Here is a 25,178-nt window from a genome sequence, read left to right as displayed (position 1 = left end):
AAGCGCTTTCGACAAAATACTAAAAAAGAGATCTATCGACAAAGACTACTCACATCTGCCTAGCTTAATATTATGAGATTGCCGCAGCTGATGCTCTCTGGTTATTTTAGTTTTTAAAAGCGCTATATGTTGAGCCACCTCTTCTAGATTTGGCATCGGACATTTTTAGCGGCAATCATGGGTCGATTCGCCGTGTAAGAGAAAGAGTAACGTAAACAAAACAAGGCAAACGTTGCCACCGGCGGAAAGGAAATACAGCCAAAATTTGGGAGCCACGTAAGAGAATTATATATATTAGATGGTTATGAAATATAGCATGAGACACGGGTGTCTTTTTCCGCGTTAAGTGTAAAATCTTCCAAACAAGACTCATTTCCAATCAAAACTTTTTCAAATTTGCCCTTGTTTGTAGTTATTTAGATCTAAGCGAAACAAGTTCCATTGAAATTTCTCTAATTTACGAAATCAATTATCGATAAATTCTTAAGTGGGAATAAAAAAAAAAAATTTTTTTTTAAACTAGTACTTTTTTTTAAATTTTATATTTTTGTATAAATATAATTCCGATAAACTAAATTATTTTTTTCGTAACTACTAGACTGTTTTTTATGATTAAAAATCACCGAAATATATTTTTGCTTGTAAATTAGCGCGTCAGAAAAAGTATGTATAAAAGGGACAAGGGTGTCCCATCTGTTTCAAGGAATTAAGAGGGTATATCTTTGATCAATTTTGAATAAGGAATTGAATTTTTTAGAAAAGACATTTAACCCGATTTTTTTACAGTTTTTACTAAACATGTATTTACAATTAATAACGTTCCTCTTTAAAGAATCTGGTCCCGCAGTGGACTGATCGTTAAGACACTGTTCCCAGCTGATCACCGAAGTCAAGTATCACTGGTTGCGGTCAGTGTGCGGGTGGGTGACCACTTGGATTAGTGTGCGTAGGGACCAAGGGTGTGCGGTATTGGTCCTCGTTAAACTGTTCTACCGTAAAGAGCTCGACTTCGCGAGCAGGTCATTGAACTACCGAAGCAGGGGTGCCATCCCGTCTGTAGAGAATCAAAATTGCGATGGCATGTCTTCAGATCATCCTCAGGGATGTTTCCCAGACGGTCGCCAATAGCCCATTGTGCAGCTCTAGTGCAATGTAAATGAACTACAACAACAAAGAATCTGAGTTTCACATGGGCTAATCGGTTTTTGAGCACTGCTATATAAGGTCTTAAATTCCCAATACTAAGTAACCATTTCAGCATTTAATAAACCTTTCTGACGTATAATGTAAAATATATATAATGTTAGCGTGGTATTGGTTGTTACCGTCAGACTAGAATTACACAGATGGGCTATTGGCGATGGCAAAGGATTGATTCATCCTCAATTATGATCTGGTGACCATACTGGCACATACAAACTCAACCTTAATGCAATTTAAATCAAAGGGTAGGTAGTGGTAGAAAACACCCGCTCTACGCACCATGCTCCCAACCACTCAACCTTGCGAAGTCTTTCTCGATTCTGAAACCATCGGAAGAAACCACTAAAACAAGATTGGGGAATGTGCAATTCAACCAGATATCCAGCAAGGAGAATTGAATCACAAAACAAGCCTTGACCGGCCAAGATCATAGGTTTCAATAATTATAGGAAAACCCAGCTAAATTAGCGAAAAAAAGTTTTGCTATTTTTAGAAAGAGTTAATATAGTACAGTGCGCTAAAAAAAGAAAAGAAGAAAAACCTTAATTACCCTGGGTGTTTTTTGATGTAATGATCGGACTTTCAGATACTCAAAGAAAGTACTTTCTTAAGTCTGTGATTTTGACTTAAAATATCGCCTGCACTGACTCATAAGCATATCTGTGGTCATTCCCTCAAACCATCAAGATCGTGTCCTAGTATGCGAAAATCCGATCATTAGATTTTGAGTTATACAAACCAATTCTCACCTCTCTTTTTTTTTTTTTTTTTTTTTTTTTTTGCATAGCAAATTAATATAGCGTAAAATCTGCACTAAGTTTTCAGATCTTTTTAATCAGGGTCAGGTTTTGTCTACCTTGTAAATTAAAGGACAAAACAATGCTAACTACTTAAATTCTGAAACGCGTTTGGTTTGTTTTATTCGCGTGAGAATTGTTTCAATTTGATTGGGCGTTTGAGGTCATGTGACTAAGTTAATACGATCACGAACCACTACAAAGAGAGAGGAATATTCATGGCCCATTTATTGTATATACCAGTGGTGTCCAACTGGCGGCCCGGGGGCCGCATCCGGCCCGCGAGCCCATTTTTTGTGGCCCGCGAACTAAAATACATTAGTTGTCATTTTTTTGCGGACAATTTTCGTAAAAAATCTATGTGGGTTTAAAACACTTTTCTCGTAAATAAAAACCTAATTTCTTCGTTTCTGTGAAATTTATCATACCAAAGGTGCAAAAAAAATTAATTCTCAGGTTTTGCATCCAAGAAAATATTTATTCAATACAAAAATAATCGTGTATGTTGCTCTTTTTTATTTAATTTTTTTTTTTTGTATTTTGTGAATATAATTTAGCATGTGTGTATCAGAAATTTTCTCGAAGAAATTCTCTGATTTAACTTTTTTAAACCACTTATTTTGGACGAAACTATTTACACACACATTTGTAAATTTTAAATTTAAAATGTCAATATCTATTCTCTGGTGGTTGCAGCAGACAAATATCAATTTTTTCATCGAACATTTTGTGTGCTACTATGTAAGTTTTAATACCAACCTTTTTAAAGTTTTATATCTTAACTATTAGATATCTGTTTCACATTAATTGCTTAATGCATGGGTGCACATTAAAGTTATTGTAGCCCGAATTTTTTAATATGCAATTAAATATTTTTAAAAATCTACTTCCTATTTTAATTTGTAATTCAATACTTTTGTTTTGTAAAACTTGATAAAAATCTGACAGTAATATTTAATGTTCCTTCAAACATGAAAGAGATCTACATAAAATTGTGACAAAGTTGTGGCCCGCCATTTAATTTATGTTTTTAATTGTGGCCCCCGGCCTCATGTAAGTTGAAAACCCCTGGTATATACGAAGTTTAATTGGCTTACTTAATTATTTATATTACGAACTCTTACATAAATATTTACTGTAATGGACTATTATTTCTTGTTACACACAGACGCGCATGCTCATTAAATGTACAAATGTACAAGTCCTTGTTACGTCATAGAATAGACGAAAGAAGTTTGAGAGGCACATCAGAGAGATACTTTTAGGATTACGGTGAGACTCGAACCCTCTACCTCCCTGCTACAGAGCGTTTAGCAGAAAAGTGAACCTGCTTCGTCAGGAAGATCTCAAAACGGATTTTGTGTTGAACTAAACATAGTGCCTTTAAATATAAAATTTCTAATCGTCTAAAATTAAGTCGTCCCCCAGTGAACTGATCGCAAAGAGATGGCTCTCAGCGGAGCACCGAAGTCAAGCATCACTGGCTGCGGTCAGTAAGCGGGTGGGGAACTACTTTGATCAGCCTGCGTAGGGTCAGAGGGTGCGTGGTATCGGTCCTCGTTAAACTACTCTACCGTAAAGTGCACGATTTCGCATGCAGGTAGTCGGGCTACCAAAGCAAGGAAGCTATCCCCTCTGCAGGGTATCAAAATTGTCATGGCATGTCTACGGATCATACTCAGGGATGTTTCCCAGACCGTCGCCAATAGCCCATTGGGCAGCTCTAGTGTGACGTTAATAAAGTACTTACCCACATGTCTAAAATTAAGTCAGGAATCGAACCCGATACCTCCACAATTTTGACAGAGGTACTTGGCTGTAAGATACTTCGGCCTCGGAGGCCCAGATTACACTTCATCTTTCACTTGTCGTTTGCGGGTGGGTGACCACTTGGATCAGTCTGCGTAGAGACCGAGGGTGTGCGGTATTGGTCCTCGCTAAACTGTTCTACCGTAAAGTGCTCGACTTTACCTGCAGGTCGTCGGGCTACCGAAGAGGGGGTGTCATCCCCTCTGCAGAGGATCAAAATTGCGATGGCATCTCTTCGGATCATCCTCAGGGATGTTTCCCAGACCGTCGCCAATAGCCCGTTATACAGCTCTAGTGCGACGTGAATGAACTACAACAACAACATTCACTTGTCGTTTAACATCAACACTTCTCTCGGAGCCAGATAATCATTCCATGTTCAAAGATTATTGTTTTATCCCGGCTTGCAGCAATATCTGTAAGTTAACAAGTTTTTTTTTTATATATATAAACTTTAACGTTTATAAACTTCAAAGTTTGATTATTTACTGAAGACTTTATGTTTTAAAATATTTATATTTCATTCTGATATATATATAAGTTTTTAATTCAAATTCTAGTTTAGTTCTTAAGATATATTGAAGTTGACAATTTTTAATGATTTCTGTATAAAGAGTCAAAGTTTTGTTACGTTAATTGTTAAGTTAATTCCAGTTAGTGAAAAAAGAAGTTGTCAAACAGTAGGGTATCGAAAAAGTGTCGTAACATGATTCTAAAGAAATGGCTCGACGTTCCGATTTTATGGCAAATTTCGTTTCAATTTTCCAAAATTGTGTTTTAAATCCGATGGTGCATCGTTCCAATGTGATGATCGCGTGTTAAATATTGCGGTTCGACATTCAATATACTTGGATGGTTTCGTAATTATAATTAGATATAAGGATATTTATAGCGTTCTAAAATTCATATTAAAAGTATTGATGTGCCGCAACTTCTCGATAATTATATGATAGTACAAAATTAGAGCAGGATAATTTAATATTTTAATACCACAAATCATTGTTCCGATAAATAAATTTTTCAATGTGATAAATTATTGTTCTAATATCATGGTTCTTCACTTTGTTATGAATGATGTTTTGTTCTGAAATTCCTGTTCATTATTTTAATATGTTATGACTTTCCAATCTGACTATATAATTGACGGTTTTGACAACTCAGCACATTTTCGATATTATGGAATTATATTAAGTTATTGTTGTACTGTGAGCAAAACAAATGACCACCCTGAATAACTTTTGATCTAATAATCTGATTTTTGCTTTCTAACAGTCAGTCTTAATATTTCGGGGGGGGGGGGGTAACTTCAAATATACTAATTACGTCAAACGATATTATGAGTTACGAAAGAAGACTCAAAAACCTACTTTCTCGGAATAAACATATTTTTCCGAGTAATTTTGATTTTTCTGAGAGGGTCGCTATCTGGGATATATGGGTCCCAATAGTTTGGCCAGGAAAGCGACCCACAGTTTGGACCCCTTAATGTTAATTTAAATTTTTGAGTATTTTGCATTAAGCTATTACATAAGCGCACATAATTACGAAATTCGTTTACCCCAAAGATAATTCAATGCAAAAAAAATTTCAAATATTATATTTCATTGCGTCGATTAAATATTTCAATATTATGATTGAGCATTTCAATATTTTTTATGAAGTTTCGATGCTATAACAACATCAAAACGGTTACATTGTAACATTGTTTCGGTGTTTTGATATTTTGTTTATTCCTCTCAAATTTTTAGAAATATAGCGTCATCGATTCATATGCTAATTTATATAGCTAAAGTAAATTCCAGTTAAGGAAATATCAAACCAGGTAATTGATCACTAAAAAGAAACAACATTAGTTCTAAAGAATAATAGATCATTTACCGATATCATTATTTGAACGCAAATATGCCCAACCAAAGACCTTACAAAAACGATTTCTAATGCAATATCCGCTTAATTCACCTGTTCTGCGGGAATAATACAAAAAAACAAAGTAACTTTTCCGTGCTCAATGGTTGCCTTTGTAAAATAATACTTCCTCTGTGTTTTGATCATTTGTTTATCTTAAATAACTGCGCTTTTCTTTTCAATGAATTTTTCAATATTTGAATTCGTATTTAAGAGGAAAACTTTTGCACAGGGAAAATTTATTTCAATTTTTTGATTGAAAAGCGTGCGAAGTTCTCTTTGTAACCTAAACACGACGAAGAGTAACGCGGTAGATGTTTGCGCTGAAGATTGGGATTTTGCATGTTTTAATTGACCTTTTCGTGCTTTTATATCATTTAAGAATTGAATGAACATTACACTCCCATTTTGTTGAAAAACTCTGCATTATATAAGATTGTTCAAAAGTTTCCTCTTCCGACACAAAAAAATAATTAACCTATATATTTTTTATTTAATTTTATTTTTAGTTCAGCAAAGATTGCTTCACTGCAGCAGTAAAAATATCATGAAAATAGATAAAACCCTGAAATTCTTAACAAAATATTCAAACCTACGGAAAACTCTTAAATACCCTTCTCATAGTAAGTGGTAAAAAGTTGCTTGTTTTCGTGCATCGAATTTTAACGCGAGGTTGAAATTGGGGCTTACTTATTTCTATTTAGACATCTAAGGCAGACATGCCAACTTGCTCCGGACGGCAAATAAATATTTTGAAGTGGTAGTTTATTAATTTTGATTCTTGATTTAATAAATTCAATTTAGTAGATTTTTATCCACCACTATTTCTAAATAATTTGTAGGCTTATATAATTCACTACTTTGTAATAATTATTCAATGCTATACCTATTAAAAAGGGAGCAAAAATAGTCAAATATTTGCAAAATTTAGTTTGTAGTCATTACCGTTTTGTTAAGTATTGTGGCGTGTCCGGAGCAGTTGGCAACTCTGATCTAAGGTACTGCTTCATATTCCGGGGTGGGAGGGGGGGTAAAAAAAAGTTTTGAAATTGTTAAATATCTCGAAGTATACATCGGATCGGAAAAGGTAAAATATGCGCAGTCAATATTTTTTTGAAGATATCTAGTCATTCCTAGTCTCTATCTTCCACCTCCACCTACTTAGGGCAACTTTGTAATCAGAAATTAGAGCCTTATTTTTATTTATTTATTAATTTTTTTTTTTGATTCGGGGTGGGGGGGGTGCCTTTCAGAACCAAAATCAACCGTCAAAGGGATTAGTTCAGTAAAAAAATATCGAATGTGCATTTAATCAAACAATAAATTCACAATTTCGCAAATAAAATAAACAAATTCCGGTAAATAATTAAAAAAGCGCAAAAAAGAGTCTTAAATTTAACAAATTGAAGGTGGCAAGTAAAGGTTATTATTTTAATGTTTTCTTTCTATCGTAAACATATTTTTGAACCTTATTATTTAAAAAATGCTTGGTTTTCTAACTTCATCATCTAATTCATAGATCTCAGTAAATGTTCGAACTCCGAAAGGGTGGTCCACCACCCACGCTGCCCTCACAGAATTCACCTCCTTCCCATTCGTGTCAAAAGGTGACCATCCAGAAGACAAATAGTGACGATGATGATTTTTGGATTGACGTCGAAAACGAAACGACAGATGATGAATCAAGTACTGTATTTTCCACAACTATTCTATTTTATAAATTAAACTTTACTCTTAAATATAATAAAATAAAAATTACTTTTTAACTGAACTGGAAAGATATAATTTTTTATCGGAACTAATATGCAAAATGTAGGGGGCGTTATTTTCGTATGAAACTCCTATCCCCAACAAAACTCTCTCCCCCCACGTCTTTCCAAGTGATGTGCCATACGTGTTTATTATTACAAAATAATTTTTGGCAAGTTTGACAAAAATTAAGTTTTTCACTTTTCTCAGTCTAGATGAAAAAAGTAGTTTTTTAAGTTTTTATTTTCTTTTCTTTACATATAAATTTTGTGTTTGTTTACTTGATGTAGAACTGATTAAGATTTCCATCATGGCAAAACCAAACATTCAACTAAGCCACTACGAACAATTTCATTTTGTCTAAAGTTTTATTATTTTATTATAATTATATTACATTATATCACACAGTCTTAATGATTAATCAAATATTATGTATGCATATTTTTGTTGATTTCTAAACTTCTTCTTGTAAACAAATTACATGAGATTTTTTTTTTTAAGCATTAAATTTTTTTTCCTAACTTAGTTATTTTTACATTATACAAGATATCGTTAACGATAAAGGGGGTATAGTGACTATTGATATTCTTATAACCCCTCGCCTTATCAAATTTAATTAGCATATCATCTCAAGCATTTTCTTCATTATTGTGTACATAATACACAGGATGTTTCGTTAAGATCCCCCTTTATATGCATTTTTATAGTCCTTATCAAAAATGAAGGAAAAAAGTATACATATTGGGGTCGCTAATTAGTATTTCAGAGAGGAAAAAAATGCTATCGCAATCTGTCAAATAATAGAGCAGAAAGGAAGGTGTAATTAAGGTAAGGAAGAAACAAGACAAATTTGATTGATAAAAAAAAGACTGTTTTCAGAAACACGTTCAAGTTTAAATTAAATCTGTTTTTACGATTCTTACATTCGACTTCCTGCATTGTAATTCGTCAGAATTTGATACCGCTTTTGTTTTTACTGCATCCAAGGATAAACAAAGTTTTTACTGGACCCAGAGCAAAATTTATTGCTGACAGATTCCTCAAAGCGCAAAAAGCCTTATTTCATATTTCGTAGAGCCGACTCTTTATACAAAGTTGTAGTTTTTATAAGCATATGAAGAAACTTTCTCTAATTTTCTTTTAAAATAAAATTAATAAGCGCTATATATATATTTTTAAAGGAAATTTGGTCGAGCTTTCAGCAATCCCGAGCCTCAAAGCAATTGTCCTTCTCTCTCTCTCTCTCTCCTTCAGCCTTGATTGCACCACATGTAAATGTAAACTACATGCACGATTTTCTTAAATTGGCATATAAGAAAAAAAAAATATGTACTATTTCTTCATTGAAATTCAAGTATTTCTAAATTATCCATAGAATGAGCATGTGTATCCATTTTTACCTGACATGTGAGGAAAGAGCAGGTGATATGACTCTTCCAAAAAAAAAAAAAAAAAGTAGTACACTGCGCAAAAAGAGAGGGGAAAAAAAAACTGGCCATCCTGAATAATATCTGATTTAATGATCGCATCTTCACGTTTTAGGACTCTTTCTTAATTGGTTCGAGGGGGTGACATCAAATATGCTAATTAGTGCAGACGATGCTTTAAGTTAAGAAATTAGACACAAAAACGTACTTTCTCTGAATAAACATGTATTTTTTTTTTCCCGATGAATTCGGATTTCTGAACCATGAAATAAGGGATAACCGTCATCTGGAAACTATGGTCCCTATAGTTTGTTCAAGAGAGCGATCCAAAGTTTGGACCCCTTGATGTTTTTGCGTATTTCACCATATTTCATGAAATTTTTAAGCGAATTGAATTATTACACACAATTATATGATTTGTTTATCCGTAGATAATTCTGAAAAACAGAAATTTTGCTTGGCGAAAAACAAAATTTGAGCAAAATTGGTTGAATAGTTCCCGAGAAATCGAATTTTAAACAAGTCGTGCACATAAAATTCGATTTCTCAGAAACTATTCAGCCGATTTCGCTCAAATTTTGCATTTTGCCATGTAAATTTACACTTTAAAAAATTACCAAACAGTTCAAAAAATTTTTCTATTTTTATTAAATAAAATAAGAAATAATTTACAAAAAAATTATTATTATTATTTGTATGGAATTATTTTTGGCTAAGTGAATTTTATAATTGTATGCGAAGATTTTTCAATTCGCTCAATAAGTTCTCCAGATATGACGCAAAAAGTAAATTTTTCATTAAGGGGTCCAAACTTCGGATCGCTCTGCTCACCCAACCATAGGGACCATATTTCCCAGATTGCGGGCCACCCCTAATATTTTCTGGTTCAGAAATCTGAATTCATTGAAAAAAATTGCATGTTTATTCAAGGAAAATTCGTTTTTGTGCCTGATTTCGTTTTCAGGAATGAAATATTGTACAAAATTAAACAATATCTTGATTAAATCTGACAGTTTTTTTAGGTCGAACAGTTTAGCTCCGACTAGTCAATCTGGTCTTGACCCATTTCCTCCTACGTTCTCTGAATAAACATATACCCTTTTTCTTTTTTCTTTTTAATTCCCTGCGATTTTTTTTTCTTAGTCATGAAAATATGGGGAGTAGTTGTATCCTTGAAAATATAGTTCCAATAGTTTAGTCAGGCGAGTAATCGAAAATTCAGGCAGATTTCAGTTAATTCAATTTTTGCGTGTTTCGTCGTACTTTGGTTATTTATTTGAATTGAAGGGCTTTTACAGATAAGTTTAAAATTGGTTTATACGAAGATAGAATTCAATGCAAAAAACCATCGAAGGTAAAAATTTCTTGTTTTTATTTTGACTAGCAGTAAAAAATTTTTTATTTGTATGGGATATAAATTTTTACATTTTAAACCATGCAGTGTTAAATAACAAAATTTAAACTTAAATTCATTATTTACCGATTTCGTTTCAATTTATGTGTTTCGTTACTTCATTGGTTCCAAAGTTTTGGTGAAATACGCCATAAGTTAAATTACCATAAAGGGTTCAAACTTCCTTCCCACCTTTCTGCTTAAACTGCTTTCCAGATTTCTACGGGACCATATTTTCCTGTTTGCGGCTACCCCTCATAATTTCCATGATAAAAAAATCCAAATGCGTTCTACTACTCCAATAGAGTTAGCACTGATTAAACCCCATTCAAGTTAAGACTGATTAAAATCCGATAATTAGAGCAAAAGTTATTTAGGGTAGTATAAATGTATTTTTTTCTGTTCACTGTTCAAATCTCAGAGTACGGCACTTTCTCGTAATAGACAACAATTGATAGATTGATGATTGATTCCAATTAATAATTGTTTTTATCTGCTAGTGTATTAAATATTAAGGTTTCAATCAATAAATACAGTTTTTTTTTTTTTTAAAAAAAAAGAAGGGACTTTGAGCTTTTGCACTTACTGGTTTGTTTACGGAATAGCCACCCCTTTTAACCCAAAATTAGCACTTAGTGAAAATCTGATCATTACAACAAAAGTTATTTAGTTATTTATTAGTTAAGTTATTTCTGAGTACAGCACTTTCCTCTCATCAGCTATTCCGCATACGCGTTGAATACATCAAAAATCGGAGACTTTGACCTTAAACAGAAATATATATACACTACTCGAAACAACTTGTGATCTAATCATCGGTTTTTCACAAATTAAGTACCAGTCTTGGGTTGTAATTGATGATTAATAAGTGAAAATTATTGAATAAGCACGGAGTAGTAGGATTTGGATTTTTGACTATGGAAATAACCCTCTTATTTCCATAGTCAAAAATCCAAATCCTACTACTCCGCAACAAAAGGGCAAAACAACAAGCAACAAAAGGGAAAATATAGTCTAAAAGAAATGTGTAAAAATAGTTGCTGCGTGGATGCGAGAAAGTTATGACGTGACCTCTAAATCGCGTAATTTTCCATCACGAAAAAAGAAAAATTGTTACAGCAGATTTAACAATTGAACATTAAGAAAAATTAAACTTTTTATTGAAAAAAAAAATTTTTTTTTGCTACTTGGTGAAAAGTATTGCAAGAAACAGTACGCCAGATCAGACTGAAAATAATGGTAATTTCAGTCCAGATTGCTGTATTAAATAATATAAATGGGAATGAATAATATAAATAGGAAATTTCTCTCTTAAATACAGAAACGCTTTAACTAAAATAAAAATAAAAAGGACTGAGTTATTGAATAAGTGCGGAATAGTAGGACGGATTTGGATTTTTGACTATGGAAATAAGAGGGGTAGCAACAAAAGGGAAAATAAAAAATAGTTGCTGCGTGGATGCGAGAAAGTTATGACGTGACCTCTAAATCGCGTAATTTTCCATCACGAAAAAAGAAAAATTGTTACAGCAGATTTAACAATTGAACATTAAGAAAAATGAAACTTTTTATTGAAAAAAAAATTTTTTTTTGCTACTTGGTGAAAAGTATTGCAAGAAACAGTACGCCAGATCAGACTGAAAATAATGGTAATTTCAGTCCAGATTGCTGTATTAAATAATATAAATGGGAATGAATAATATAAATAGGAAATTTCTCTCTTAAATACAGAAACGCTTTAACTAAAATAAAAATAAAAAGGACTGAGTTATTGAATAAGTGCGGAATAGTAGGACGGATTTGGATTTTTGACTATGGAAATAAGAGGGGTAGCAACAAAAGGGAAAATAAAAAATAGTTGCTGCGTGGATGCGAGAAAGTTATGACGTGACCTCTAAATCGCGTAATTTTCCATCACGAAAAAAGAAAAATTGTTACAGCAGATTTAACAATTGAACATTAAGAAAAATGAAACTTTTTATTGAAAAAAAAATTTTTTTTTGCTACTTGGTGAAAAGTATTGCAAGAAACAGTACGCCAGATCAGACTGAAAATAATGGTAATTTCAGTCCAGATTGCTGTATTAAATAATATAAATGGGAATGAATAATATAAATAGGAAATTTCTCTCTTAAATACAGAAACGCTTTAACTAAAATAAAAATAAAAAGGACTGAGTTATTGAATAAGTGCGGAATAGTAGGACGGATTTGGATTTTTGACTATGGAAATAAGAGGGGTAGCAACAAAAGGGAAAATAAAAAATAGTTGCTGCGTGGATGCGAGAAAGTTATGACGTGACCTCTAAATCGCGTAATTTTCCATCACGAAAAAAGAAAAATTGTTACAGCAGATTTAACAATTGAACATTAAGAAAAATGAAACTTTTTATTGAAAAAAAAATTTTTTTTTGCTACTTGGTGAAAAGTATTGCAAGAAACAGTACGCCAGATCAGACTGAAAATAATGGTAATTTCAGTCCAGATTGCTGTATTAAATAATATAAATGGGAATGAATAATATAAATAGGAAATTTCTCTCTTAAATACAGAAACGCTTTAACTAAAATAAAAATAAAAAGGACTGAGTTATTGAATAAGTGCGGAATAGTAGGACGGATTTGGATTTTTGACTATGGAAATAAGAGGGGTAGCAACAAAAGGGAAAATAAAAAATAGTTGCTGCGTGGATGCGAGAAAGTTATGACGTGACCTCTAAATCGCGTAATTTTCCATCACGAAAAAAGAAAAATTGTTACAGCAGATTTAACAATTGAACATTAAGAAAAATGAAACTTTTTATTGAAAAAAAAATTTTTTTTTGCTACTTGGTGAAAAGTATTGCAAGAAACAGTACGCCAGATCAGACTGAAAATAATGGTAATTTCAGTCCAGATTGCTGTATTAAATAATATAAATGGGAATGAATAATATAAATAGGAAATTTCTCTCTTAAATACAGAAACGCTTTAACTAAAATAAAAATAAAAAGGACTGAGTTATTGAATAAGTGCGGAATAGTAGGACGGATTTGGATTTTTGACTATGGAAATAAGAGGGGTAGCAACAAAAGGGAAAATATAGTCTAAGAGAAATGTGTAAAAATAGTTGCTGCGTGGATGCGAGAAAGTTATGACGTGACATCTAAATCGCGTAATTTTCCATCACGAAAAAAGAAAAATTGTTACAGCAGATTTAACAATTGAACATTAAGAAAAATTAAACTTTTTATTGAAAAAAAAAAATTTTTTTTGCTACTTGGTGAAAAGTATTGCAAGAAACAGTACGCCAGATCAGACTGAAAATAATGGTAATTTCTGTCCAGATTGCTGTATTAAATAATATAAATGGGAATGAATAATATAAATAAGAAATTTCTCTCTTAAATACAGAAACGCTTTAACTAAAATAAAAATAAAAAACACTGAGATTGAATGTTCCACATCTTAAGGACACTAATGGAACCACTGCTTAATAGATCCTTATAGATAGTTATTTTTATCTGCTTCTGTATTAAATCTTAGGATTTTAGAGCCATTAGACACAAAAGAATTTTTTTAGAGAAAGGGATTTAGAGCTATTGCACAGAATGTTTGCTTACGGTATCTTCTTTTCTCTGTATTTCATTGAGCGGTTGCAATTGTCACATTCTCAGAACATCTGGTGTGGTCTCTTCGTAACCTCTCCCATCACTAAACGTTGTTCAGAAAAATATCAATTATGTTCTAAACTGTCTTCCAAATCTCTTCAGGTTTCAGAATTCCCCCTTGAACAACTTCTTTTGAGAAAAGAAAATGCAAATTTGTCATCAGGCTGGCCAATTTTTGACTTGGAACTATTTTGAACTGACCCCGAAGAATCCTGGATATAATTGTGGTGAATCCCTTCTCTTTATTCTTTTGTGCAGCGGTAGTCTGTGTATAACTGGGTGGGCTTCAAATTAGTGTCACTTTGCATGAGGAATCGCATGGTTTCTAGAGGAAGTGGACACATTTCTGAAGTTTGCATATTCTTCAACCTTTCTGGCATTTACATTTTTGCCATCCATTGGAAATGTCATATGAACGGAGATGCCAACTTGTAAAATAATATTTTCTAGTGGTGACGAAATTTAACTTATTTTTGCTTTAGTACTTTTCCATTTAAGTAGTTTTTCCGCCACTACATATCAAAAATTCAAAATATCGTTAGAAATGTAAATTTGTTGCAGTTATCTCGTGGTTATTTTTACTTTAGTACATTTCCATTTAAATAGTTTTTCTACCACTACATATCAAAAATTCAAAGTATCGCATGAAATGTAACTTAGTTGCAGTTATCTCGTGGTTATTTTTACTTTAGTACTCTTCCATTTAAATAGTTTTTCCACCACTACATATCAAAAATTCAAAATATCGTTAGAAATGTAAATTTGTTGCAGTTATCTCGTGGTTATTTTTACTTTAGTACTCTTCCATTTAAATAGTTTTTCCACCACTACATATCAAAAATTCAAAATATCGCATGAAATTTAACTTTGTTGCAGTTATCTCGTGGTTATTTTTACTTTAGTACTCTTCCATTTAGATAGTTTTTCCACCACTACATATCAAAAATTCAAAATATCGTATGAAATGTAAATTTGTTGCAGTTATCTCGTGGTTATTTTTACTTTAATACTCTTCCATTTAGATAGTTTTTCCACCACTACATATCAAAAATTCAAAATATCGTATGAAATGTAAATTTGTTACAATTATCTCGTGGTTATTTTTACTTTAGTACTCTTCCATTTAAATAGTTTTTCCACCACTACATATCAAAAATTCGAAATATCGTTAGAAATGTAAATTTGTTGCAGTTATCTCGTGGTTATTTTTACTTTAGTACTCTTCCATTTAAATAGTTTTTCCACCACTACATATCAAAAATTCAAAATATCGCATGAAATTTAACTTTGCTGCAGTTATCTCGTGGTTATTTTTACTTTAGTACTCTTCCATTTAGATAGTTTTTCCACCACTACATATCAAAAATTCAAAATATCGTATGAAATGTAAATTTGTTACAGTTATCTCGTGGTTATTTTTACTTTAGTACTCATCCATTTAAATAGTTTTTCCGCCACTACATATCAAAAATTCAAAATATCGTTAGAAATGTAAATTTGTTGCAGTTATCTCGTGGTTATTTTTACTTTAGTACATTTCCATTTAAATAGTTTTTCTACCACTACATATCAAAAATTCAAAGTATCGCATGAAATGTAACTTAGTTGCAGTTATCTCGTGGTTATTTTTACTTTAGTAGGGGAGAGTGGGGTCAATTGTAACATGGTACGATTGTAACAGAGCAAAAATTTCGAGTGTCGGGTTCTATATTTGGTTCCTAGGTGGCGCACAAGGTGTATTTAATAAATCTACATGTACACCCCTGCTGGCAACCATTTTTATGTACTTTTGAAAGAGTTACATCACAAAAGATATTTTTACGCTGCGTAAGTACTTTTTTGGGTATTAGAATATTATATTGTAACATAGTAATTTTGTTTAAACAAATAAAAATTATTAACCGAATATGTAAATTGACACCTTAATTAACATTTCAATAAAAAATAATTAGTTTTGTTAATTAACTAGCAATGTTTTTAACAAATGAAGCTGAAATGGCGTCTTGGGGACGATTGTAACAATATGTAAAGGGACGATTGTAACAGCTGAAAATAAATAATCTTATGCTTACAAACCATTACTTAACTCTTTAAGAACCACCAATAGTTTCCTATATCATTTATATTATGTTGCATGTGCATTATTTTATTTGTCACCTTTCACAGCATAAATTAAAATTTTTAACCCCTTAAAGTTAAAAGTTTAGCCCTTTAGGTCTCTGCTCATTTACTCCTAAAATATCACTACTATTTTGATCAATAAAAAAATATATCACAACTATGATAATATGTATAATTAACTATGTTTAGTTGAATTTATGAACTGTTACAACTGACCCCGTGAGTGGGGATAATTGTAACAAGTGCACGACTGTCAAACATTGTTGATAACTAATATAATAACATTTAAAATAAGGTATTTATTTCTTTTTCTAGTAGAGGATAGTCTACTTTACTCGTCTGTCAATTAATACTAATAATATATTGGATTTCTTGTTAGTTAAAAATAATTAAGTAAAAAATGTTACAATTGACCCCACTCTCCCCTACTCTTCCATTTAAATAGTTTTTCCACCACTACATATCAAAAATTCAAAATATCGTTAGAAATGTAAATTTGTTGCAGTTATCTCGTGGTTATTTTTACTTTAGTACTCTTCCATTTAAATAGTTTTTCCACCACTACATATCAAAAATTCAAAATATCGCATGAAATTTAACTTTGTTGCAGTTATCTCGTGGTTATTTTTACTTTAGTACTCTTCCATTTAGATAGTTTTTCCACCACTACATATCAAAAATTCAAAATATCGTATGAAATGTAAATTTGTTGCAGTTATCTCGTGGTTATTTTTACTTTAGTACTCTTCCATTTAGATAGTTTTTCCATCACTACATATCAAAAATTCAAAATATCGTTAGAAATGTAAATTTGTTGCAGTTATCTTGTGGTTATTTTTACTTTAGTACTCTTCCATTTAAATAGTTTTTCCACCACTACATATCAAAAATTCAAAATATCGCATGAAATTTAACTTTGTTGCAGTTATCTCGTGGTTATTTTTACTTTAGTACTCTTCCATTTAGATAGTTTTTCCACCACTACATATCAAAAATTCAAAATATCGTATGAAATGTAAATTTGTTGCAGTTATCTCGTGGTTATTTTTACTTTAGTACTCTTCCATTTAGATAGTTTTTCCACCACTACATATCAAAAATTCAAAATATCGTATGAAATGTAAATTTGTTACAGTTATCTCGTGGTTATTTTTACTTTAGTACTCTTCCATTTAAATAGTTTTTCCACCACTACATATCAAAAATTCAAAATATCGTATGAAATGTAAATTTGTTACAGTTATCTCGTGGTTATTTTTACTTTAGTACTCTTCCATTTAAATAGTTTTTCCACCACTACATATCAAAAGTTCAAAATATCGCATGAAATGTAAATTTGTTGCAGTTATCTCGTGGTTATTTTTACTTTAGTACTCTTCCATTTAGATAGTTTTTCCACCACTACATATCAAAAATTCAAAATATCGTTAGAAATGTAAATTTGTTGCAGTTATCTTGTGGTTATTTTTACTTTAGTACTCTTCCATTTAAATAGTTTTTCCACCACTACATATCAAAAATTCAAAATATCGTATGAAATGTAAATTTGTTACAGTTATCTCGTGGTTATTTTTACTTTAGTACTCTTCCATTTAAATAGTTTTTCCACCACTACATATCAAAAATTCAAAATATCGTATGAAATGTAAATTTGTTACAGTTATCTCGTGGTTATTTTTACTTTAGTACTCTTCCATTTAAATAGTTTTTCCACCACTACATATCAAAAATTCAAAATATCGTATGAAATGTAAATTTGTTACAGTTATCTCGTGGTTATTTTTACTTTAGTACTCTTCCATTTAAATAGTTTTTCCACCACTACATATCAAAAGTTCAAAATATCGTATGAAATGTAAATTGGTTGCAGTTATCTCGTGGTTATTTTTACTTTAGTACTCTTCCATTTAGATAGTTTTTCCACCACTACATATCAAAAATTCAAAATATCGTTAGAAATGTAAATTTGTTGCAGTTATCTTGTGGTTATTTTTACTTTAGTACTCTTCCATTTAAATAGTTTTTCCACCACTACATATCAAAAGTTCAAAATATCGTATGAAATGTAAATTTGTTGCAGTTATCTCGTGGTTATTTTTACTTTAGTACTCTTCCATTTAGATAGTTTTTCCACCACTACATATCAAAAATTCAAAATATCGTTAGAAATGTAAATTTGTTGCAGTTATCTTGTGGTTATTTTTACTTTAGTACTCTTCCATTTAAATAGTTTTTCCACCACTACATATCAAAAGTTCAAAATATCGTATGAAATGTAAATTTGTTGCAGTTATCTCGTGGTTATTTTTACTTTAGTACTCTTCCATTTAGATAGTTTTTCCACCACTACATATCAAAAATTCAAAATATCGTTAGAAATGTAAATTTGTTGCAGTTATCTTGTGGTTATTTTTACTTTAGTACTCTTCCATTTAAATAGTTTTTCCACCACTACATATCAAAAATTCAAAATATCGTATGAAATGTAAATTTGTTACAGTTATCTCGTGGTTATTTTTACTTTAGTACTCTTCCATTTAAATAGTTTTTCCACCACTACATATCAAAAATTCAAAATATCGTATGAAATGTAAATTTGTTACAGTTATCTCGTGGTTATTTTTACTTTAGTACTCTTCCATTTAAATAGTTTTTCCACCACTACATATCAAAAATTCAAAATATCGTATGAAATGTAAATTTGTTACAGTTATCTCGTGGTTATTTTTACTTTAGTACTCTTCCATTTAAATAGTTTTTCCACCACTACATATCAAAAGTTCAAAATATCGTATGAAATGTAAATTTGTTGCAGTTATCTCGTGGTTATTTTTACTTTAGTACTCTTCCATTTAGATAGTTTTTCCACCACTACATATCAAAAATTCAAAATATCGTTAGAAATGTAAATTTGTTGCAGTTATCTTGTGGTTATTTTTACTTTAGTACTCTTCCATTTAAATAGTTTTTCCACCACTACATATCAAAAATTCAAAATATCGCATGAAATTTAACTTTGTTGCAGTTATCTCGTGGTTATTTTTACTTTAGTACTCTTCCATTTAGATAGTTTTTCCACCACTACATATCAAAAATTCAAAATATCGTATGAAATGTAAATTTGTTGCAGTTATCTCGTGGTTATTTTTACTTTAGTACTCTTCCATTTAGATAGTTTTTCCACCACTACATATCAAAAATTCAAAATATCGTATGAAATGTAAATTTGTTACAGTTATCTCGTGGTTATTTTTACTTTAGTACTCTTCCATTTAAATAGTTTTTCCACCACTACATATCAAAAATTCAAAATATCGTATGAAATGTAAATTTGTTACAGTTATCTCGTGGTTATTTTTACTTTAGTACTCTTCCATTTAAATAGTTTTTCCACCACTACATATCAAAAATTCAAAATATCGTATGAAATGTAAATTTGTTGCAGTTATCTCGTGGTTATTTTTACTTTAGTACTCTTCCATTTAGATAGTTTTTCCACCATTGCTTATCTAAAATTCAAAGCATCATATGAAATGTAAATTTGTAGCAGTTATCTCGTTGTTATTTTTGCATTTAGTACTTTTCCGTTTAAGTAGTTTTTCTACCGTTACATATCAAAAATTCAGGGTATCGTATGAAATGTAACTTTGCTACAGTTATCTCTTGGTTATTTTTACTTTAGTATTTTTCCATTTAAGTAGTTTTTCCGCAACTATGTATCAAAAATTCAAAGTATCGTACGAAATGGAACTTTGCTGCACATTTATCTCGTGGTGACACATTAAAAAGGTAGGCGTAACTATCCTTATTCTGCAAGTTTTGCTACATAATTCGCGACCAATTTATTATAAGTTTTGCAGACAGTTGAGCAGTTAGCGTCCCTGTATGAATATCTGCTCGTTTATTTTTTATTTGTTTTTTACAAATTTATAATTTAAACTTTAAGTCCAGTGTAATGAGTTTTTTTGATCCATATAATCTTGCCCGTTTACGTCGTGCCTGATTTTGCTGTCAATTCCTTTATAAGTATCAGCTTGTTCCAGCAACGTGTCATGTTAAACTAGCCATTTAAATTTAAAAGCGCTATTTTGTTTACTTGAACTCATTACCCATTAAATTTATTATCATTTGTTTTGTGAATTTGAGTTTGTCATGGCTGTTGGTTGTCATATCTTTTGATCCATTTAGTGTTGCACGTCTAGTAGTCTAGATCAGAGGTTCCCAAATAGTATTCCATGCAATCCTTAGACTCCATGGAAGTGTTAAAGGAATTCCGCGAGTTAGTACTTTTTATAACCAGTGATGAGTTTTGAAGCTTCAGATTACATTTAAATCCAACCTGTAACTCATAATTTATTTTATCCTTCAGTTGCTTCCATGAAATTATTTCAAGTAAAAGACAGAGAAATGGAAATTGTATTTTCAAAGGAATGTATAATATTTCTTATAACAATATGTAAAGCAAATTATGAAAATAACAAGCACTTATAAAATACTGCATTAATATTTACCGTTATGCTTTTCAAATCCAAATAAAATAACTAATATATTAAGTAAAGCATAATTAAAACATAATTTAAGATAATTAATAATAAAACAATTTAATATTTGAAAAAAGTCTTTTATAGGTTATAAACGTTCATGATTACCTTGATAAACTTTATAAAATCTAAGTTCCGCTGAAAGAAGTTTGATTATTTAGGATTCCGTAACCGAAAAAAAAATTGGGAACTGCTGTTCTAGATCACCTAAACTTGTCAGCTTGTTCATGCAACTTGGCCATGTTAAACCAGTCTTGTCCAATTAAATTTAAATGCATTATTTAGTTTTCTTATGCGTTACCAACTTAAATGTATTTTTCCGTTCATTAAAATCTGTTATTTTTGCAATCCAATATATAATCTATTAAAATTTGTTTTGTGAATTTAAGTTAGTCATGGCTGTTTGTTAAATTGACCATTTAAATTCAATTACTGATCAATTTAAATCTGTTTTGACTGTTGTTTTAACGATTTAAATTGCTGCCTTTTAAGTTGTTTTTTGCTATGCTTTCCACTGTTAATTCAAAACTGTTTTGCCTTTTCGGAAGTGCTGCTTTTGCTATTTGTTGCCTTGTCTATTAACATGTAAGGTTTTGGCCATTTAAGTTGTACGTCTTTTCCATTTAAATTTGTTGTCATTCCCATTTAAAAATGTCAGTTTTTGAAAATAACCATTTTACTATTTTAAACAATGCTTATCTACTTCCTTCATTAGTTTTTTTGACAATGACGCAAGAGGGTTTTGAAAATAACTATTTTAACACTTAAAACAATTCATATCTACTTCATTATTCATTAGTTGTTTGACAATGATGCAAGAGGGTTTTGAAAATAAACATTTTACCATTTAAAACAATTCATATCTACTTCATTATTCATTAGTTGTTTGACAATGATGCAAGAGGGTTTTGAAAATAAACATTTTACCATTTAAAACAATTCATATCTACTTCATTATTCATTAGTTGTTTGACAATGACGCAAGAGGGTTTTGAAAGTAACTATTTTACCACTTAAAACAATTCATATCTACTTCATTATTCATTAGTTGTTTGACAATGATGCAAGAGGGTTTCAAAAGAGGAATCTCTTTTTCAATACTGGTAATAAACTATCTAAATAATTATAACATGCCATTTTTTTTCTCTGTTCATGAGTAAAGGATTTAGAATAAAATGAATAGAAATCAAATCTAGTATTCTGTTAGAATATTCCTTTTAATTGAATTGTAAAATTTTAAGGTAAAGAATAAAAATTATTTTGAGGCGAAGTATTTTACATTAATTGGTAAATTTATAGTACATGAATCAATCTTGCACATTTTTACACTGGATATTTTATTTTATAAACGTCGTTGAACAGCCGACCCAATTTTTGGGTTTACAATTATTAATGTCCAACTACGTAGCCTTGTAATTTTGAACCAATTCCAGAAGACAAAGAAACTCCTGGATCGAGTATTGGGAAAAAATTGCTTTCCAGGAGGACTTTTTGATGGAACTATCCCCTCATTTGCGTTACATGAAGAATAGGACCACGAGAACCTCCCACGTTTAGCCTGACGGCAAGGGGACTCTAACCCATAATCTGTCTACCACTGAGGATATTTCACTTTAGCACTGTGGTCGGTGCAAGCCGGATGCAAAATTCGTATCGACTAGCCTTCGCCGGCCATTTACAATGGATAGGAAATGTACGTTACATGGGACCAAAAATGGGGGATTTATTATTATTTATTATTTTTTTCCCCATTTTGCAAACATTAATTAACCATGAGCCCATGTTAAAGTATGCATATAAAAGCAAAACATTATAGTATTGTATTATTATTAGTGATAAAAAATAACATTATGACTCGATAATGTCATTTTTATCGCTATTAAACGCTTATTTCATAATGATTTCTGATTTCATAAATATTATTATACTCAAATATACAAATTTTTTAATCTGTTGTATGTATTCAATTAAATACTTTTATTGACTACTATATTTTTTTCTGTCTAAAATGGTTAATATCAAAAATGTTGTATCGACCATTGAAATAATTCGTCAATTCAAGATTGGACATGAGTTTTAAGTTCATTAAATAGTTTTTGCCTTATTTCAGATAAAAAAATATTCGTTAAATCACGTAATTCGGTAAATACAGTTTAGTTAAATCTGCTTTGAACTTTATTACAATTAAGTTAATTATTGTTATTGTTATAATGGTTAATTGTTATTTTTCTAAGACTTGCAGTTCTAAAATAAATGATTTGTGGCGTAAACAAGCTAGTACCATGAAGTCATCTTATATTTAATGAAACGGAAGAATTCTAAGCGGAGGAGTCCGAAGCAGATTTGATTAACCTCTATTTACCGAATTAAAGGATTCAACGAATATTATTTTTACCTGAAATGACGCAAAAACGCGATTTAATAAATTGAAAACTCATGTCCAATCCTGAATTAACGAATTATTTCAATGGCCAATATAACATTTTTGATATTTTCCCATAAACAAAAATTTTTTAATACAATTTTAATAATATTATATTTTATACCATTTATTTTTCAATTATTTTTGCAATTAAAAAAAATAATAAAAATTAAACTCATGTGTTTTTACTGCAAATTGAACAAGTGTTCTACATACAATCGACATTGGAATCATTCGTTCTGTAAAAAATTAACATAAATTTGCTCACGGGAAAAATTATATCAGCAATGGACTAAAAAAAGTGAAGAGATACAAAGCAAATATTTATTTTCTCTAACAATCCTGGAATCAAGTTTCTAAAAAATTTTTAATAGAGTGAAATATATCGGCACATAAGTAAAATGAATTTAGTGCTTTAAAAATTCAGTGAATTTTTTTCTTCATCTAAGTAAAAAGTGCATAATTTCTCGTTATAGGTCCAGTAGCAGAATTTACGGAGGCGCTATCTTCAAAAATCTAAATTTAACCACAGAGATTATTAATGTATAAAAATGAATTTAATCTACCATATATGCAGCAAAATTTTTAAATATAAATCCTTAAAAAATATACATAAAAACTTCATGCTTAAATTAAATTTAAACTTTATACAATTAAACCAATAAATAAATAAATGGAATATATCTCTATACAGTTAAATCTGTTATCAATAAAAAAAAATTTTCATTTTTTTTCTTTTTTTAATGCTGTGTTCTCACAATTTAGGTTTTGAAATTTTTATTCGAAACAAGTTAAGAGATGTTTTAAGAGGAATGTCTACGATTTCCCTCAGTTGTTTGCTAACTAAAAAGAAAAAAAAAAAATTTAAATTTAAAATAATCTGCAGATATTGTAATAATCTAAAACTCCCGCTGCCGTGCTAAAGGATTTTTTTCTACTGGGATTTTGGGTACTTTTATTTGGCTGCATTCTCTATGAGATAAATGTAGAAATGTTACAATTTCTGGGATTACGAAAATACCTGACTAAATGAATTTAATTTCCGTTAAATCGAAGTCCGAACGTATTTGTTCTCATGCAACCATAATTTTAATTATTAATATTTTTATACTTACTGATTGTAAGTAATTTCTTTCCTGAACCTTCCTCAAACTTCTCTCTTCCAATTTTTTTTAAATGTAAATGTGATGATTCATTTAGTAGAACTTTTAGTTAATAAAATTAATAATAATAAATGATAGTTTACATTCAAATGGTGCGTGTATTAAATAATTAATAAATAGATAAATTATAATAAAATTTGTGATTAAATTTCTGACTTGCAAATAGAATCGTATATCGTAATAATATAGTGATAATAAATATTTTTATTTAAGTAACCTGAAAGCAAATAATTAAATGAAAAATAATACAATAAAAATACGCATCCTCCATTAATGACAAATAAAAATATTTTGATTCGAAATTTGTCGCGATAAATATTTTTTAAATCTAAATACAGTTTAAATACTAAATATCGAACATAACAAAAGCAACAAGTTTTAGAGAAGAAAAAAAAAAATCCTTTCGTGAAACTTAAAACTAAGAATATTCTTTTAATCTTTATTTATGAAAAAGAATGTAATACGAGTAATCCATAGGTTTATGTCCTCTGCTGATTTTATTATATCAAAAATAAAATAGGAGTAAAAATAATAAAACAGCAAAACTCTTAGAGGAAGGGGAAAAAAAGGTTGTAATATTAAAAAAAAAATGAATAAAAAAAAGCGCATTGAGTTGTATGTTTACCTCTTACAAGGTTCATCCCTGTTGAAAATAATATTCGAGCGGAACTAATAACAATAAAATAAAAGAATAAACACTCCATCTAAATAATTATTCTCTTTCTTTTTCCATCTATAGATCAACGCCTTCAATGGGCCGCACTCAAAGCAATCACGTCAATAATTGGACTATTCAGTATCCAATACTATGACGTCAGGAACTCGAAAGCGCTCTGACTGGTTGAAATTATCTCCTCCCAGAATATCGCTGTAGGCGCGGGGGATTGGGTCTCGAAACCGGCGTTTTGAGTTCAGTTGTAGCCTGGTCGTTGCGAGCGGCGGATTGATTGCACAATCTTCAACCGAACTGTTGCCAAAAACGCCGACATTTTCAACTAAA

The 25,178-nt window shown here is 30.6% G+C and overlaps 1 long non-coding RNA gene across 1 annotated transcript; it reads left to right on the top strand.

Moving 5' to 3' along the window:
* The first annotated feature begins 4,069 nt into the window (after window positions 1-4,069).
* On the top strand, window positions 4,070-25,058 carry LOC147802451 (uncharacterized). Its single transcript, XR_015430028.1, has 3 exons — window positions 4,070-4,227; window positions 7,234-7,400; window positions 24,918-25,058. It is a non-coding gene; the product is annotated as an uncharacterized LOC147802451 (long non-coding RNA).
* The last annotated feature ends 120 nt before the right edge of the window (window positions 25,059-25,178 follow it).

This window comes from Parasteatoda tepidariorum, chromosome 10 (genome assembly GCF_982258835.1).
Source record: "Parasteatoda tepidariorum strain Cologne lab strain chromosome 10, Ptep-v5.0, whole genome shotgun sequence".
NCBI classification, from domain to species: domain Eukaryota; kingdom Metazoa; phylum Arthropoda; class Arachnida; order Araneae; family Theridiidae; genus Parasteatoda; species Parasteatoda tepidariorum.
Note: the sequence above shows the minus strand (reverse complement) of the source record. Positions and strands in the feature narration are given on the sequence as shown.